The sequence below is a fragment of the Dryobates pubescens genome, chromosome Z, assembly GCF_014839835.1.
Source record: "Dryobates pubescens isolate bDryPub1 chromosome Z, bDryPub1.pri, whole genome shotgun sequence".
Lineage (NCBI taxonomy): Eukaryota > Metazoa > Chordata > Aves > Piciformes > Picidae > Dryobates > Dryobates pubescens.
In genome coordinates, this window is record NC_071657.1 from 111,849,523 (window position 1) to 111,869,600 (window position 20,078).

The 20,078-nt window shown below is 40.1% G+C and overlaps 1 protein-coding gene across 1 annotated transcript in view; it reads right to left on the reverse strand.

Moving 5' to 3' along the window:
- The window catches only part of SEMA3D (semaphorin 3D), a 147,334-nt gene extending 130,576 nt beyond the window's left edge, over positions 1–16,758 (reverse strand). Inside the window, exon 1 of the mRNA XM_009899954.2 lies at positions 16,565–16,758. The gene's annotated coding sequence lies outside the window, so the exon portion shown is untranslated. The remainder of the gene's footprint in view (positions 1–16,564) is intronic.
- Between the last annotated feature and the right edge of the window lie 3,320 nt (positions 16,759–20,078).

Below are 20,078 nucleotides of genomic sequence, written 5' to 3' on the forward strand. Positions count from 1 at the left end.
ACCAAACTGATCACGCAGGGTAATCCAAATAGTCCTACGTGACTGCCTTGGTGGTCTGTTTTGGTTTGATCTGTTTTGGAATGACCTCCTTGGAGGATGTCTATTCCTCACAGATGAAACCTGTACCCACCTGGAGGAAGAATTGGAATCATCTCTTTGTGCCAATTGGGAGATGGTGTTTTTAAATTCATCCTTCAGCTCTTTCATGCAATTCTCCAGTTTTCCAGACAGAGTTTCAATGGCTGAAACCAAAGAAACACGTGTCATGCTATCATCCAATTGTCTCAATTGATCAGTGAATTGGCCAACCGTAAGAGGAGCTCCACCATAATTTCTTGCTACAATTCTGCTTGCCAGAATGTTTGCATAATTAGAAGGAGCAAGCTTGATGAGCTTTTTAGTAAGACCATTTCCTACAGGAACATCATCAGGATTCAGAGATTCATGTTCACCATAGAGTACCTCTCTAACAGCAAATTCTCTCAGACGCTTGATTCCCTCATCTATGGTAGTCCAGGGCTTAGGATTCCATGGAAGATCATCTCGGGAAGGGTATCTCATGAGAACCGCCATTAGAAGGCGTATCCACAGATTAACCTTACCGAGAGCCTTGCCTAGATGTCTATCTATTCCATTATCCTTCGAGAGAGTTCCTAGCTGGGCTGCTGACTTGTCTCCAACCATTAGAGCTGGAGCACCTGTATCATAGCATCTACCAAGCCAAGCGAGAACTGGCTCCTTATCTGCTCTGAGATAGTCCTTTCTTACATTTCTAAGCTCCTCCCGGGGTGAAGAGCAGTCGGTTATGTCATCTTGTTCTTGCTCCTCTGCCTCCTGTTCCTCAACTTGTGGTCCCAACAACCTTTCTGTCACTCTCTCAAGGATCCCTTTAAGCTGAGAGGCACCACCACTAGCTGCTGTCCTACCAAGAGATGCATCTCGATCCTCTGATGATCTCAATAACTCAGCTATATTTTTAAGACAGATTTTCTCTTCCTCCCCAGCAGAAGAACCTTGCTGTGCATCCCCGTCAGCTCCTGAATCAGCTTTAGTCTTACCCTTCCTTGTTGTTAAAACTGCTACTTGCTTTACTGGAGCTGTGTTTGGGTTTCCAGCTGCCTTATTATCAGAAGCTGATAAGCTTTGAGACAGATTAGTTGCTTTGGAGGACGCTTCCGCTCCTGCCATGGAAGAAGGAGGAAATGACTTTGCCTCGTTAATGGTGGCTGCCTGGGACACAGGAGCCGCCATGTTTGGGGCTACTGTAGCCCCTGGCTGCTTGCCAGAATCATCACCATTGCTATTCAGAGCTGCCTTGCCGATTGACTTTTTAGCTTTATCTTTAACTGACACAGATTCTCCATTATCATCCTCACTGGATGTTCCTGAAACAGAGCTAGGGTGGCGTTTTCGTCTCTTAACCCTCCGTTTTATAACAAAACATGCCTTGGACACTTTTCTCTCCCGGTACAGTGCTACCAACAAATACACATTAATTATCAGGAGCAGCAGGACTACACACATCGAGAAAATCAGCTTTGGATCCCAGCCATCACTTAAAATTACCCTTTCACCGAGCGGAATCTTAAACTCTTTTATCTCAATAGGGAGTGTGCTAGATGTAACATTCCTGCACTTTTTAACATAAAAGAATTCCAGGTACTGATCATACAGAAGCCGAATCTTGTACTTAAACCACAAATATAATTTTTGCATTATATATTTACCTATCTTATCGATAATCATACCCAGGCAATACTTGTAGATCAATACACCAAAGACCGAGAAGAACAGACGCTCAAAAAGCCAAAACACCTTCATGTTTGCTCGTTCGACTTAAGCAAGCAATAAATCAAACTAATTTGTCACCAAACCCCGAGTTGGGCAGCCAATAAATGTGGTAGGTTGAGAGAGGGCTTAGCTCTCCCTCCTCCACAGAGTAAGAAACCACAGCTAACTCAGTCGAAGAGCAAAAGCTATATATTTACAAGCATATATGGAAAGCAGGTTATATATAACACAATATATACAGGTATTTACAATATATACACAGAAATACACAGCAAAGACAAATAACACAACAAAAATCCCTCCCTCAGGGAGGGATCCCCTCTTTGGAACCCCCTCTCTCCCCCCCTTACCTCCCTTTTTCCCCAAAAAGGGGTTAGAGAGAGAGAAAGGCAAGTTACTAAGGAAAAGAGTTGTTAGCAAGCTTCAAAAGCCCATGCAGGATTAGTGTTTGCTTATCTGAAGGCCAAGTCCAGCAGTTCGCAGAAGAAGCAGGCAGGGAGAACAGGCTGAAACACCAAACTCCCCCAACTCCCAAACCCAACTGAACTGAGGAAAAAAAAATTTTCCAACCACTTCACAATCTAAAGCTGAATTTTTGTTTATCAACCAATGAAATTCGTTTAGAATATCAGAATGTTTTGGTTCTAGTACCAAAAACATTAGCCAGTGTGTTCCAGCAGTGTTTGTTCTTAAAGGCACAGCCTCAAACGACCACACCCTGAAATGACTGTTCACTCACCCCTACCTCTTCAGTGCATAAGCTAGAAGACACATGGCTGAAGAGCAAGGAGAAGATCCTTCTTTTCCTTGCAGAGCCTGTAAAGCAGACAAGTAACAAACAACTGAAAGAGAAATGAGTTCAGCTGCATGAAGCTGAGTTCTGCAGAGGCTGGAGGTGGGAGCTGTCAAAACAAGAGGGACGAAGCCTGAGAGTAGTCCTTTTCTTTGAGAAACATAAACCAAAACAGTAAACCAGTTGCAAAGAGATGTCACTGTCCCACAGGGTGAAAAATGTAATAATACAAGAGAAGACCCTATCACTGAGTCATGCCTATAGCAGGATAAGCTAAAGCTCATTTTTTCTTTGAAATGCAAAGTCATGCAATTGCATGGGTTATCAGGGACCTCAGACAGGTCAACTCGGTTTTCCTCATGACTTTGTATTGCTCAACCTTTCCTCAGATCCCCAGCACCTGCAGCTGCTTTGCACATGGGCTGCCAGCAGCTCTAATCAAAGCTCCCCGAATTTTTGTAGATCTCCTGTGAATCACATTCATTTTCCTAAGATTTTTTTTGTCTTTAAACTTGCAGGGCCTATAACTTTATTTTCTCAGAAACAGAAGTGGGAGTTCTATCTTGTTTTTAACAAAAGACATCCTGAATATTTTATAAGAAATAACAGAAGGAAAACCAAAGTTCTTCCAGGTGATTTCTGTAATTCTTGTAAAAGAACATTTCAGCAAACACACTCATTAAAGACTTTTTTTTTTTCCTTAAAAATCAGGCTGAATTGATTTTATTTGCCCCTTTTATTCTTAAGATAACATTTATCTTGCCTAATTTCAACCAAATGTAGCTATTGCCTTGGCTTCCTCCAGAGAGAATAGAGACAGGCACTACTGTGGTGAATTTATCCTCACCTCAGATACCAAATGCAGCACATTGCCTTAGAGAGCACCTCTTTTCTGTACTGAAAATAGAGGAAGGTTAGGTGACCACCTTGCATTACAGACAAGTGAAATAATTACCATTGTAATTAGTTTTTTCTGCTCAGTATACTTGAATGGCTCCTATTGTTGCAACATCCACACTCTCCAAACCATTTTCTCACACTCTTTTTAGGACAGATGGCAGTTTTTACCCAGTTACAGAGATATATAGCTGATGCCAAGAGCCAGACCTGCAAAGGTATTTAGCAAGCTAGTTGTCTAAATTAGGTGGTTTTCAGTCTCATTTGACTAACACTCAATGATGTAGACAAAGAAGCGGCAGTTGGGTGCCTTTAGGAATTTGCTAGGATCTAAGCAGAAATGACTTGCCTAAGGACATATGTCATGGAATTAACCCGAGGTCTCCTGAGCTGCTGTCCTAACCTTTGGAATGTCTTTAACATTACACAAATCTTCTGGTGGTTTTGGAATTAAACTTTTGAAGTATTTACAGTCATGTCTTCTTCTTTGTCAAACTCAAATAAGCTATGCACACTCAAATCCTTTAATATTTCCTCATAAATCAAACCTGACTCAAAGCCTCCCTCCTCATTTTTGCTGTTCTTAAGTTCTCCTTAGATATTAACTTACCAGTAATAGCACAATGAAGCCAAAATTCCAGGCTGGATTTTTAGGTGTTACTGTGATACAAGCAAACACACGAACACCAGCATAAAATTGGGTCTTTCACTACAATCAATGAGAACATCCTATTCATTTCACACTTGCACAGAGTTCTACTCTGGTATGTAGCATCTGAGCACTTTGTATCACAGCACAGTACACTGACATTGTCTGTTACACTTACAGAAATAATTGATCAAGACCTTAAAATTGAACTGTTTAGGGCTTGTCAGCATTGTCCACACAATATGATATTAACTGGCAGCATACTGACTGTTTTGTAATCACGTCACAGAGAAGACCATATTAGAAGACTTTGAATTAGAAAGCACCTTACTTCACTTTGAAAGCAGCCTTAGGACATACACCCTGTGCCTGGTCATGCAGGGAGTTAGTGTGAAGACAGTGTACATTGCTGTTCTAGTTTAACAGCACATTGACTTCCACATGTAGAGAAACCTTATCAGGCCAGAACAGGCTTCAGTATAGGGTGATATGGATTTCTTAGAATAATTCTGGGGAGCCCTGCTGTATGCTAAACATGTCTTCTGGCTTCCCTGGGACTTGTGCCTGGGTTGCAGAAAGGGTCAGCTTGTAAAATAGGCTCTATTCATTTCATCACTGTTAATATTTTGTTTGAAAATATCTCAGTAAGGTGAAACAGAAAAGCAAGTTTCTTAGGGAGAGAGAGGTGACAGTCTGACAGTATTCAAACAAGCGACAAGGTAAAACACTTTCTGGTACCACACAAATGCAGTTCTCTCCTTGTAGCCTTGTTCTCTATTTAAAGAAAACAATCCTACATCAACTCTGAATTATCACCAAAGCCTGTCCATGTTTTGTTTTCAGAAATTACAAGCGCAGAGTGTGGACAGCCTGTGGGAAACATACGGGTTATATATCACACATCTTTCAGAAGTGATTTTTGGATAATCATAAAATGTTTTCCAGACTTCAGATTATTAGAGGGACATTTCATCCACACAAACAGACCACAAAAACCCTGTCAGTTACCCCTATATAGAATCCAATAGCTTGTTTACAGACCAACAGTTATTGTACAAGCAGGATTCAATTACTAGAGACATCAAGAAAACAAGATTCTGCAATATTGTTTCCATTGATTTGCCTTGCCCGTGTTCTGAAATTGAAAAAGATAAAACTCCTACATCAAAATAGGAAAGATTTGCCCAATCATCAATTTTCAAAACAAGGAAATATGCATGCTCTGTGTCGGAGTTTCCAACCTATGTCTTGTGAACCGCAAGAGGAGCACGTTACTTTGAAGTTTTACACAAACCAGAGAACCACACACACCACCATATTTCTGTAGGGAATGAAGTTAGCCAGCAAATACTGCCAAAACCCCGAATACCCATTTTGGGACTTTCTCCCAGCACATCAGAAAAGCAGGAGGTGGAATTGACAGCTACACATGAAAAAGCACTCATGGGACTGAAGTCACATCTTCAATGTGAGCTTGTCCAAAAAGAGTTCTGAACAATCGTTGCCAACTCCACGGTGTAGCTGGATTTTCTCTCAGAGTGGTGGCACGCACAGGCTAAGCCAGGTAATCCTCCCATAATGTAATATCTCAGACTAGAGCCTACAAGTGGGATCTAAAAATATTAGCTGAGAAAAAAAGCTACTGATAGAACATCAGTAGTAGGAGAAAGCACTGGAGACATTGACTGAGGGTCCTAGATAGACCTGAGCAAAATGTCCACAGATTCTTGGTAGCTCTACAGAACAAACTTTTCCTATAGTGTCAATCATTAATTCCTCCATCTTCCACCAGCCCTTTTTCAACTTTCCTAACCACTTGTGCTCATACCTCTTCTCCCTTGTGGCTCAAAGAAGAATGAAAAGACAGCACAATTTTAAAAGGGTCATGTCTTCCAAGCATCAAAATGCTATTTTGCTGACAAAAAATGAAAACAATCAGTAGAGTGCCTACTGCAAGACCTAGTGAGATTACTTCAGGGCCATCACAAAAGACCATTGTAATCTCTGCTGATGCTTGCACCAAAGATAACAACGCTTCAAAGCCCTTGTGTCCCAGTTATTATGGCCTTACATACATTTTCACTTATAAAGATAAGTGTAGCACTTTATAGATGGTCTAACAGTTTATCTTGGAAATGTCAGATCCCACTTTCCATCATGTCATGTGAATTCCAGAATGGAAAAGAAAACACATTCCAAAATGCTCTTCTCACATCACTTTAGTGCTTTAGTGACATTTACCTTGTTTGCAGGGAAAGGAAGCACAGAAAGGATGGAAAGGATGGGAAGTACTTTTTTAAAAAAGATTTTATTATCCTTAGAACAGACTGATGACCTAGGATAAATATAGAAATAAAGCCTGTCTTTATGACGAAAATTACTATTCACATTTCAGCACCAATGTATTTCAGCAGTAGAATAACTGGGTTTGTACTATTGGTGGTATGCAGGTTATGGTGAACAGAAGTGTTTTTACCATTGCTATGAAAACCTGGCACAAAACCTGAAATCTGTTTGAATTCTCCCCCCTTAACAGCTTAATGCCCACCATGTAAGATTGCTGTTGAGTAGAGCATCACTACAGACTGAGCCTTTCTCATCGTGATGGGACCATCTCTGACAATTGATAGGATACAGGACAACTATTCCTTGAGTTTTTACAAAAGTACAAGAAAGAGGTAAACTGTATGAAGGAAATAAAAAGTCAGAGGAAAGAAGAGTTTGGAAGCAGAAGCAGCTTGTCCTGTACCTTGAAAGCACCTAGAGAGCTACTGCAGCGAAGAGATGAGCCTGAAGCCCTTGTGCCATAGGACACAGGAGCAGCCAGCACAATGGAAAAAAAAGAGGGATGCAGAATCTCATCTTGGCTGATAAATTGAATATGAATACTTGATACTGTTTTTTTGGTGGTGTTTGTTGGTTGCGGTTTTTTTGTCTCTTGTTTTGAAATCAGCTATTTGAGGTTGAGACAAGTTCTCTGCACTGTTTGCTGCATATACCTCCTGCTTTTCTGTCCAGCTGTGAAAAAACACAGAAACTGACATTGGAGACATTGGAGCTTTCAGCAGTGTTTTGTACTTAAGAATTGTCATTGTACAACAACAAATTAAAAAAAAAATAAATTAAAAAATCTCTATTCTATCCCTGTAAGAGCCAAAGTGCAATAATTCATCTATCACCAAGTAGCCAGCACTTGATTTTAAGCACCATCAAGGAGGTCAATGTTTGTGTTATGAGTTTTGTAACAGTACAAGTGTTGCCATTTAAGAAAGCAATGAGCTGTAGCAGCCACAGGAAGAAAAGGACAGAGGAGCTTCAGGCTCACGGGGACAGCGTAATAACTGATTTCTAGTGTAAGTCTCTTCAAAAAAAAACCACAAAGAACAACCAAAACCCACCAAAAAAACCAACCAAACAAAGCAAAACAACAACAAAACCCAAACCCAACAAACAAGCAAAACCAAAATGAAACCAACCCCAAATCCCAAAGAACAGATATATGAATTTTCAGAGGGATATTATAAGAATACCAGTCTAACATTTCCCCACTAACATATTTTTATTTTTTCTTTTTTTTTTTAAAAATTTTAATTAATCTTCATACTAAGAAGTCTACAATGATTTCATCTAAAGGTGGAAAATTTTCTCATGTGAAATTTCCCATAATTTCACTAAAAGGTGCACAGGTTGTCAGGATGTTATATTGGGAAAGATATTTCCTTGCCGTAGATTAATTTTTTGATTCTTTCAGGCTGAGGAATCTTCATTAGATAATAAATGTCTGCTTTTTTTTTTTTTTTTGTAGATGTCACTAGAGGACTATAAATATGAAGTCATAACTCCAGAACAAATCTATACACTGGTATTACCCAGGACATTCATCTTAAAAAGACAGCAAAGAACAGCAGAGGCACATGCACCTTTTCACGTGGAAAGACAACCTAAACCACTCTTAACTCTGAACAATGTTAGTATCTTTCTTAGATGGATCAATTCTCTCACTTTTTCCTCAGTTAGGTGGGACTGATATTCCAAACATTACACCAAATCAGCTTTTCCTTGAAAACTTTGAATTCAATTTACAAAATAATAAATTGAATCTTAAGCATCTTGGATTTCATCATGTCTGAGAAAATCTCAGAGAGATTTCAGAGAGATAGCAGACCACAATGATTCAGGCAGTAGTTATGTGAAGCATCCTTGTCTATTTAAACTGTTCTAGGCAAAAAATTACATTAATAACAGAGATTTACGATCTAAACTCCCCTTCAGTCAGCCAGGTTCAGCATCAGAGATGAGTATGAAGCCTGCTTTCTGCTCTTACCAGGCTTTGCATGTAGCCAAACCTGCTTCAAAGCATGTCCCTCACAGCACCTGGGTCATTGGGTGCACACACAACAAAGTAATTCCAAGCTGCAAAGTGCCTGCGGTATCCAAAGCCAGAAACTGCTCTGCCCATCATACCTGCAAAGTGGAACATATCCCTTATGAGGAAAGGCTGAGGGAGATGGGTCTCTTTAGCTTGGAAAAGAGGAGACTGAGGGTTGACCTTATTTATGTATATAAAGATGTGAGGGGTAAACGTTAGGACAGAGCCAGGCTCTTTTCTGTGATGTCCAACGACAGGACAAGGGGCAACGGGTACAAGATGGAGTGTAGGAGGGAAATACAAGGGAAAACCTTTTCACTGTGAGGGTGGCAGAACACTGCAAGAGGCTGCCTGGAGAGGTTGTGGAGTCTCCTTCTCTGGAGATGTTCAAAACCGGACTGGAGGTGTTTGTGAACTACTCTAGGTGATCTTGCCCTGCAGGGTAGGGGGGTTAGACTAAATGACCTTTCATGGTCACTTCCTGTTCCTAATATTCTGTGAAAGCCAGGATGGGCTTCAAGCGTGCCCCATAATCTGAACAGAAGATGCAACACCTTTTATCCAGCAGCCCCAAGGTTAATGCACTCCTTCAGAAACAGGTAGGGTTGTACTCCTAATGATTAATTCTATAGCCTAGTTCAGTGTATCAAATAGGAAATACCAACATTGCTACCAAGAATTCAACTGGATCAGGTCTAGTAAGAGAAATCTTATCCCTGAAACATGTCACACACTCTAACCACACCAAGCCACAATCCCTTTCTGTTGGGCTTTTGACAGCTTGCAACAAATGGAACCATGGTGGCTGAGAAAGTCACGCTCCCAAGAACCAGCAAGGCAACCACCCAGACACATGCTTGAAAAATTGTACTTGCAGGTCACCTAAGACAGGAGCAGGCACTTGAAGCACTAAAACATGTGCTAGAGACTTTTATAAATTTATTATAGTATTTATTTTATTTTAGATTTTGACACAAGGAAAAGACTGACTGCCTACAAAGATATCTGTCTGCTTTGAAAGCTCATGGCTGAGGATCCCACATGAATTTAGGTGCTTAAATCTACAGCCCATGGCCTGAGCTGCATACTGCTCCTCCTAACATTCTGCAAGTTATTTTACACATCTTCTCATGACTTGCAGCTTTTGAGTATCCAACCATAATCACCCAGTCAGCATGCAAGAAGAAATGGTGCTTGTTTAGTACTTCAGTCTGTAGCTTCTCTTTAGAACTATTCTCCTCAAATGCTTCCAGTGTATATTGCTAATCTAAATCTCTGCTTTCCTCATACAGATAATTTCTTCTAAGGACAGAGGACTACCCTTAGATATTGTAAATCACTCCACTAATTTCAGTTACAGATCTCTAATTTACACCAACTGAAGACAAAGCTTGTTATATATTTATTTTTTTCTGCAACATAACAACTGCCGTCTGGTACACGCATTCCCATTGACACAGTCCACTTCTTTGGAACAGCATTTTTGTCTACTAACTGAAGCAGAATTCTGTCTCTCAGCTTCAAGTTACGTCACATCGATAGAGTGGATAGAGGTAATAAAGCTTTCTGCTTTTAATATCTCACCCTTTATGCTTGGATTTATGTTCTTTTCAATTAACCTGTTTCTACAAATTAATGACTTACAATATTTTTCCCTTAGCCAACTGGAATGCACCATCTCCACTATTAGTGTGCTAAGATATGTGAAGGTCAGGTGAAAATTGATATGTTTGCTCCTTAGATGGGGGAAAACAAAACCAAAAAAAAAAATATTTTTAATCCTTCTTGCCAAATTTTTGTTTCTGCATGTCATTTTTATCAAGCTGGTTTGTTTTGGTTTGGTTTTATTTCTTTTGAAGACAAAAGTTCTGCTCCAGTTGAAATGGAGGCTTAGTCTCCATCTCAGGGTAATTATTACATGGTTCAATGGATACAAGAATTCCAGATACTTTTTGCTTCTAGAAAATCCTCTAAATTCCTTATAATATAGCTTTCCAGAATAAAGTGGATTATTTGGAGATACATTGTTCAGAAATTAATCTGCTAAACTAAGGCGGTCACAGGAACCAAACGCCAGGTTAATTCAACGTAATTAATTTATTGAAGCATTAGGCCAAATTTGCTATTTATCTTTCATAATAGAAGATATCATAATGTCATTACAAATTCAACTTTGTCCTGATGCTAGTATCATTCAACAACAGGCTGAGACCTCTGTTTATGCTATGAGATAATTTTGGGGTTGTTATTTATCATCTTGAAGAGACCACATGCCTTAATCTTATGTGCCCTACACTGTGGTTGAAAGTAGGTTTTGGGTTTTTGTTTAACTGGATAAGTCACTGGTGCTGAAGACAAGAAGACCTTCATTTTTGATTGGAACTTCCTGATATTACTGCAGTGTAGCTAATAAATTATTCAGAATTTCTCTGAATGAGAAAAGACCCACTGCTTTTAACTAATGACCGCACAAAGAGAAGTGACAAATCTCGACTACCCATAGCCATGCTTTCTACTGAAACAAAAAAAAAAAAGTATTTTAAGAAATACAAAAGACAGACATAAAGAAATTTGTTCTTATATGTTCTTCATTTTCTGTTAAGCAGTGCTGGACTTTCAGAGATGTAACATGGTATCAGCCTGTTAGTAGGATGTACTGTAGTAGTTCTAAATACTTACTTATGACTTTAATAAGGGTTTTCAGGCATCTACTTTAAAAATATAATGAAATTAAGAAACTTATTAATATTTTATATGCAGGTGGCACATGTCTTTTAGAAGACAGAGAATAGATATAGGACAGTCACATTTTGCAAAGGTACAGATTATGAAGTAAGTCTGAAAAACAGTGCTGACAAACTTAGTGTCAGGGCTGATTCTTTCTTTAAATCTTGGAGAAAAAATAATTTTATTTTCACAGTCTCTACTGCTTGTATTGTCTTCCTTTTATTTCCCACTCTCAAAGTGTAGCTGTTTAGCTCTTTTGATACTGAAGGATATTGTGAATAATTTTCCTTCATTACACTGTTCTAAAGCCTTTTAGTACAAGCTTTCCTAAAACCTCACATATGCACATTATAGAATTACAGGCAATAGGTTCCATATGAAACATTCACTGCATTTCTTATTATTATTTTTTAGCAGAGATTCAAACATTTAGCATGAGAGCAATAGTCATTGTTTTAATTCTTCACTGTGGAAGGGAAAAAAAATCAACTTTTTGCTTTTGGTTGAGAAAGAATTTTTTACATACTCCCTCTCTGCAGTCTCTTCATTGCAAAACTAAAAAAGGATTTTAGATGGACAAAAAGAAACCACAATTATATGGAGTGTGTCATTGATAAATTCCAGGGGAATGTAACAAGCTAGGTAGTCACATACCATCAGATCTAGCTGTTCAAAACGTTAAAATTCTAGCCAAGATTAAGATGGAATATTTGTCCACATCAGCCCTCAGGATTGCATTTAACTTTTAAAAGACTTGATCTGACTCCAGATTTAGACTTTAGCAAAGCACTTCTTTCAAAAGAGCATTTTACACAGCAGTCTATCTTTAAACATGTGCTTAAGTCCCTTGAAGTCCCTAAGTACATCTAGACTAAGAACAGGCATGAGTCTTTCATTCCATGACAGCCTTAGTTTTGTGTAATTTTCAGTTAATCCTAGGCTTTTTGTTTCCAGTGCATTTTGTCCTGAGTTATTATGCTGACACAAGATGAGTGTCTCCAAGATTTTTGGAAGGGGACATTCCTGGAAAAGCAGCAACTTCTCTCCTCCCCATTCCCTCACAAAGAAATAAATAAGAAAACAACTACAATGAAACCTCTGCATATCATTGGAGTATGCCCGGATGTTATAGGACTTTTTAGCCTTTCTTCTTCTGCATTACATCTGCTTTCTGCAAGTCTTCTGATTCACTGGACAAATGCATTGCAAATGGTCTAATTATGGATAGTTTTTCTGCTTTTAAACTGACCACAGTAAAAGAAAAAAAAAAAGTCTCACATAACTCTTTTTTCTGTTTACAATACCACAGGAAGAAAAATGTGCAAAGATGTACAAAAAGGATCTGCTGAATAATACATATAGTGTAAAATTCACACAGTTCTGAAGGTCCTCCTGAGTTACAGGTCTTCATGTCCATATAAGCTCTAAAGCATGAATTTGTCTTTAGCTACATATGTCTTGAACCCTTTAGGATACATCCTCCAAATTAAGGTTAAAATGAATGTTTCTAATACACTGTGATTAGTCTGACCAGTGAAACTCACTATTAGGTAAACTGTTAGGTACTAGCAGAACTCTGAACCTTAATCACATTTTCCAGTTATATTTCAGGGAAGTGCAATGATTTATTTAAGGACAGTATAATGTTCTAAGCTTGAATGCCACACCCATCACTCTGATAGTCAAATTGAGTCAATGATTCAACCCAGATGGGAATCCAGGTTCTTCTAGGCTTGCTGTTATCTCTTCTGCCCATTAGGCTATGTGACCTCTATTAATTATTTTGGAGTTCCTGTTAAAAGAAAATAATTCCACATGATGTTAAATGCTGCCTCCCAGCTGTAATACAGACTGGAATTTTGGACCACAGCACTGTTCCCTGACTCATCCTGGATCCCCTCCATGTGACGTTAGCTCCATCTAAACTGAGGAGGGTGGAATAGAAAGGCTGCTTTTTTTCTTTGCTTGTCTTTTTTTTATCACCCACTGTCAGATAACACGTGGATGTTCACACAGCATGTCTGTAGGATGTGAAAAATAACAATACCAGAGAGGGGCCTTTCTGAATACACAAGAACAGAAAGAAGATAAAAGGACTCAAGATTTATACAGGAATAATTAAAGCACTGACTCACTGGCATTGCTAAGTTTAAAAAACACATAAAACTCAGACAGAAATGTTGGAGAGGGAGATTGTGTTGAGAAGTACACCAGAAGTGTAGCATTATAAAAAAAGATTAAAAGAGCACACCTATGGAGCAAAACTTTGCTTTGCACATATTTCAAATACAGGCACCACACTTCACATTTCATGGGCATGGCTTTACTATGTGCTTCTCTGTTGCTTGTTTGTACTTGGAGAAAATCCAGAAGGCAAAGAAAACAAACAGATCACATGTTCATTGTGTCTATTTTGTTTATGACACTCAGCAAGCACCTTAACCATTTTCCATGGGTTAAAAAGACAATGGGCCAAATATAGCTCTGGCTATCCCACAGGCTGCCTTGTCAGGAGACAGCAGTGGGAAAGCCTGCCTAACCAGCATTCAAGGATTCCCTCATGCAGGAAACCTCAAAGACCATAGAGGTGGCTCAGTGGCCAATTCCAGCACTGGAGGTTTCAGCCAAAGAAATGCTGGCATGTGCTGGGAATCCAGATGATTCCCAGATAATTGGTCAGCCTTTCTGGAGCCACAGGTAACTGGTATGTCTACACTGCAATGGTGGACAGTGAAGAGCTGCCTGGGATTAGTTCTGTTATGTTTAACAGCAAAAAATGAACAATGAGGGGAAAAGCAAAACAGGGATTCAAAAAGAATCCAGAAGTATATTATTACTTTGAGCACTCTAAGCTGATGCTCACAGAGTGATGTCAAATGATTATGACCTTCTACAAATTAAACTATGTGGGACATTTGCACCTTCACTTATTCTGTGATGTAACAAGGGAAGAGATGCAGAGTATATCTTTTCTCCTAGGACCAAAATAGGGACAGGTTTTGTTATGAATGTTTCATTCTTTTCTTTGCTTTTTAATACCTTGGTCTTTACAGTGTTGACTATGCTTTAACTATCCTTATTTAATTGCTGAGTAATAATGATGAAGTATCCTCAGACATTTTAAAGAGCTCTTTCCTAATTAACAATGTCTATTTCCATTCAATACTCTAGCTTAATTAAAACCCTTTTTTTTACTAGGACCTTGTTTCATTTAATTAAATTTCAAAATCCCAGTAGAATTCAAGAGTGCAGTGCAATCTGAATAATGAACATCTAGAGTGAAAACATCACCTCTCAGGAAAAACAAACAAACCAAAATGCAAACCCAAAAAAACAAATACTTTGAGAAGTAGAGTGAGATCATCACTATAACAGTATTTTGAAAGGTTGACTGATGGCACAACCTGCAGCTGGAAAGAAGCAGGCAAAGGCTTGGGAATAGGGTCCAAAAGAGTTATTACTCTTCTCTGGATCCAGCAGTAGCCACTCGGTAAGACAAAGAAGAGGGCAGGAATACAACTTGAAATTATTTTTTTTTTCTGAGATTAAGTCACCTTACTCATCACTGTTGAAAGGCACTTCTCTCTTCCTGGGATTACTGTCCTCAAAGCATCATACACCAGCGCTTCTAACTGCACTCATTTTCAGATTTTGAGATGCAGCAGAGGATAGTGGTAATACTGCTATTTCCATTTCTGGTTAAAGCACTCCATGAGCACAGCCCACATGCTGGGTGTGGGAGACTTTGGCTCAAAACACATCTGCCTGGTTTGAAGCACATCTCCAGTGCTTCAGCACAGCACCCAACAGGGAGTCTGCTCTGCTGCCCATACCCAGAGAATCCCAATTGTATTGATCCAGTGGTAAGAAGAGGGACAGTAAATTTCGTTCCTGGAGCTCAAGCTAGTCTAGATGTCCAAGCCAAAATAAAGTTCAAATAGAAGTGAGACCAAGCTGTTCAACCTGATCAAGTCTTCAATGTTTTGATCTATGAAGCACCTCAGAGCAGGACTTGTTTTGGAAACTTTAAGAAAAAAAGGTGTGACACCTGCAGAATTCAGGTACCTGTGTTTCACATTAAAGTTACAATTTGGATAAAAATATCCCAATTCCTTTTTAGAGAGCTTTTTTTAGACACCCATCTTTCTATCTTGATCCTTACATACCTTGCAGAAAATGAGGAGCAATGCTTGAGGTAAATAGATCAACTATATGACAACACTTTTCTGCATCAAGCACATAACAAACTAAACAAATGAAAAAGAAAAGACTAAAATCACATCAACTATACTAGTATGGGTTTGGGGGGAAAAAAAGTATATACACATATATATATATATTTCTTGCCCACATCTTTATGGCCTCTGTCAGAGCCACAGATGAGGTGTTCAGTCACTGCTTTCTCAGCAAAGTGCTCTCTCGTCATGGCCAGACCTGCTGCCCCATTGATCTCTACTGTTCTTGGACAAATTTTCTCATTTCAAAGTGAAGTGAAGCAGAGGGAAAGATAGGTGGCTGCTGTGTGCTTCTTCAATATACAGCCACTAATTACCTAACGTCCTCAGGAATGTTTCCCTTCTAGAAGCAACAACTTTCATTTTGTAACATGCACTGCAAAACAAAGAGCTTTACCACCCTCTGTTATTGCACAAAGCAAAGTAGAGGTTGTCAGTGTGAAGAGACAAATAATCTCATGTCAGTGAGCACCCCAGGCCAACCAGGTGCTCTGCAATTCCTAGTGATGGACATGTTCAGAGTTGCGCTCGTGTTAATGCTGGACGACTGTGTGGAAAGGAAGGAATTCTGCCACTGCTCCAGACGCAACAGTTTTGCTGATGAACGTGGGCTCATGCCCACGCCGCCCTTCCCATCGCCCCGAGACACCTCTGTAAAGCGGAAGCAAGCGCAGGGGTGCCAGACCTGAAGGACCGAAACACCTCTCCATTCGCCTGCACGACTCCCACCTCCCCAGCCTTTAGACCCTCCTTGTCAAAACTGTCGCCTCCTCACTCCTAGGTCCCCAAACCCACATCTGCTAGGCTCCCGATGTAGAGCCCAGAGGTTTTCCCAAGCCCGAGCACCTCTGCACCTCTGTGACAGCCAGGCAGGTGGCCCGGGGACCGCTGCCAGGTGCCGGGCTCCGACATCCGCTCCGCCGCAGCCCCGGCTGCTGGTGAGGCAGAGGGGAGCAGAATGTTCGGGACAAGGAGAGAGGATCCCATGCACTTTTCCACACACACCACCCTCCCACAAACATTCCTTCCCGCGGCGGTAGGAAAGCTCCAGCGCGCAGTGGAGCGGAGCAAAGCTGTGGGGGCCCCGAGGGGCTGCCTGGTACCTGCCGGGGAGCCTGAGAGGCGGCGCTGCGCGAGTAGAGGCTGGTGCGTGGCCGGTGCCGGTGGCCGGGGTTTTGGAGGCGTTGCGAGCGAGGCGGGCTCCTCCCCGGCGGCGGCAGCGGCGGAGGGTCTCGCTCCTTCTGCGCGGAGTGTCAGAGTTTCCCCTGGCTTCCCTTCCTCCATCCCCGCCACCCCTTTCCACTCCCTCGCGCGCACAGGCACACCCCTCCAGCAAATGGGCTGCTTCATGAGCGTGTGTCAGCTCAGATACACACCCACTGCTGCTGCTCCCGGCGTAGGTCACAGCCCCGGCCACCAAGACGCGTAAACTCTGTGAAAAGCAGCGAAGTGCACAGACAGACTGTGGAACAATCTGCTCACCCTGATGAGACCGGCCACCCAGGGAACCTGTGCTCATGTACTTTCCCCTGATCCACAAACCTCTCCTCTGCTAGATCACACACCTGTGAGTTCACACAGGGGCATCCCAACATAATACTGTGCGCACTCTGTACAGGTTCTGGTCCACTTACATATTTCCGTGACAGACTGTGGCTGAACTGCAGGTCACTGGCTGGTAAACTGGGAGGAAAAAAAATAAATCAGCCAGTTCTTCACACTTAACTGATAAGAAGGGGGCAGCTGGGACGTGGCCCAGGGCTAGGGGTTGGTGCACAGTTAAGAATAGCCCACATGCAAAATTGTAGCTGCCAGTGATACAACCCTTTTTGCATTTATTTGTTTTGACCATGGAATGTGCTACTTCAGTGGTTCTCCAGCTTTTGCATGCTGCAGACCACTTCCTAAAAGAGAATTTCTCTCTTGGACCAACCCACTCCCACACCAAACCCTTTTCTCTAATGTATTTCCTTCTGTGGCTGCCTGAGGAAAAGCCTTTCTGCCCGCAGGCTGAAAGACACTCAGCTCGTGGCACAGATAACGTCAGACACTTCCAGACAGGACACACTGGCGTACTTTTAAAAACTGTGCTTCCCTTAGTGAGGAGCTCAGATTGAAAGTCATTCAGCTGGAGACTTGGTTACAGAACAGACCGTGACTGTTACTCATATGGAATAGCAGCAGAACCAAAGAAGTCTAGAGATAACATATATTGGAGTTTCCACCATGTTACTCACCTCAGTAGAACTTCATCTTCACCTACCATTCACAAAGAAGTCAGATGGGTGTTCTGGGTATATAGGATAGGAACTAAATGTTTGGGGTTTTTTGTTGTTGTTGTTGTTGGGTTGGGTTTTGTTTTGTTCATTTTTTTTTATTCCTCAGTTCACCAGAAGACAACTTTACACTATTTTTTCTTTTATTTTAATACACTTCTTTTTAAATTGTATGTTACTATAGTACCAAGTTCATGACATTTTTATAAGCCCTGCACACACAGATACGTGAGACTCTACTTGTCTACACATGTCTTAAATTCCCACAAAATAAATGGAGGAATTTGAAGAGAAGTTGTTTCCTAGTTGCCATTGACTTCTGCTGTGTAAAGTCTTCAAAAGTGGAGTTTATTCCTGATTTCAAATATCATTCATTCCATTATGATCAGTAAAACATTACATCACTGTAGTCCTTGGATGACATTGTTTAATAAAAGTGTCATTGTAAACAGCATGATGAAGATTAGAGACCAGTTTGTGTTTTAAATTCCTGTAGAATGATTCTCGCACTATACCTTATACCTAAATACTCAATGAACATCGCAGTCTGCTGTTAACCACTTTCTGAAAGAAAAAGGGGAGCATGTTGATGGAAGTAAATCCCCCTTGACTTCTTACACATTCATTTGACGAACAGAATTGGTCTTTGAGGTACTCCAAAAACACGGATCTGGGTAAAAAAAAGAAAACATGCTGAAAAGTACTTCTAGCCTCATGTACTAGACATGTTTCAGACTCCTATGAAAGTGAAATCAGTATGAATGTCTACTTTTTCTCATTTGTGAAACAAGACTGCTGTCTGAAATCTAAAAGAAATAGATTTGGAAATGACAATGGCTTTATTTTAGTTGCTACATTTCTTCTTGAAAATCATGAGAACACATGGGTGGGGTGTTTTTGCTTGTTTGTTTTGTTTAATTGTTGTGTACTTTTGGGTTTATTTGTTTTATGGAATAAATAGCAGACGATTCATCTTTCAAGAATTATACAAACGAATTTGTGAAATAATTAAGCTCTTCATTTGCTGAAGTGGAAGAAAGAGATGCCCTCTTGTGGCTGTTGAATGAGAACTGAGAAAGTAACATTTCTGTGCAGACAGCACTGAATGAAAATGTCTTTTATATTTCTTGTTAGTGTGGCTGTAAAACAAAGTTACACAAGGTCATGTCGTGGATGTGGGATGAGGTGACATTCACCATCTGCACATTGTCATTATAAATGATCAGTTCATGCATTCTTTGGCATTGTATTTTAAACCACCATTCAGAAAATCTCAAGAGCAGATAAGCAGAGTTTTCCTGGGAGATTGGAAGGAGTCTTACCTTTCTCAGTGTCTGCTTTAATGCTGCCTCTTTGAGTGACCTCTTTGGTCAGGATTTGCATGTTACATGATATTTGAAATTCCCCCAAAATTACAGAAATTTCTTCCAAATTGTCTGAAGTTGTAACAGAAAGAGAAGGATTTGTTTCAATGTTCTGAAAATATGATGATTATAGTGATGGTATTGATAATGACATCATTTTTCTTGCAGAAAGAAAACTGACTATGTGGTAGAAGAAATATTCATGGGTTCTCATAAACACAAATGTGAAAAGTCTCGTTTGTGGTTTCTTTTGTTGTTTGTGGGGTTTTAAAATTATTTTGCTTTGTTTTGTTTTGTTTGTTTGTTTTGTCTTTTTCAGTTAATTTGAGGATCCCTTAAGATTGAATCCCACATCCAGTACCCTGGGACCCTAGGCAACTGTTCTGATTTCCCATAAAGCTGAGTGCTTCATAAAAGAGCACAAGCTGAACATCAGATATCTGCATTTTTCTTTTCTCATCAAGAAATCATACAAACATGAACAAAATAATCAAACAGATCATTAAGAAATAACTAAAATTAGGAAGGATGGTGAGCTGTTTTTTTTACTTTCTGTACCCTTCCTTTTTGGCTTGATCATAAGTCTGAACACTGTCCAGATACTCTAATGCCAAACTGGCATATTTCAGAGAAAACTATTTTAATCTGAGATAAATTATCAAAGCAGATAGATGGTCTTTTAGTAAAAGCTGTGGGAGAGACATGAGACAGCAGCATGCTACCACACTGTAGGCATTTACCTTTCTGCTGAGCACTATTATTCCTTCTGTAAGTAATGATAGAAATACCTGTGCGCTGTGCAATGTTCTTGCTTAAATCTCTTAGGAAAAGAGACTGTTTTCTAAATGTAAGCCCAAATCAAATTGAGCAATTGAACAGTTATCTGTTTGATGTCTTTGAGATCCTTCATGAAAAGATCCTTTAACTCTGGAAATTTTCAAAGGAACCTCCCACTCTCTACTGACAAGACGAAGAAG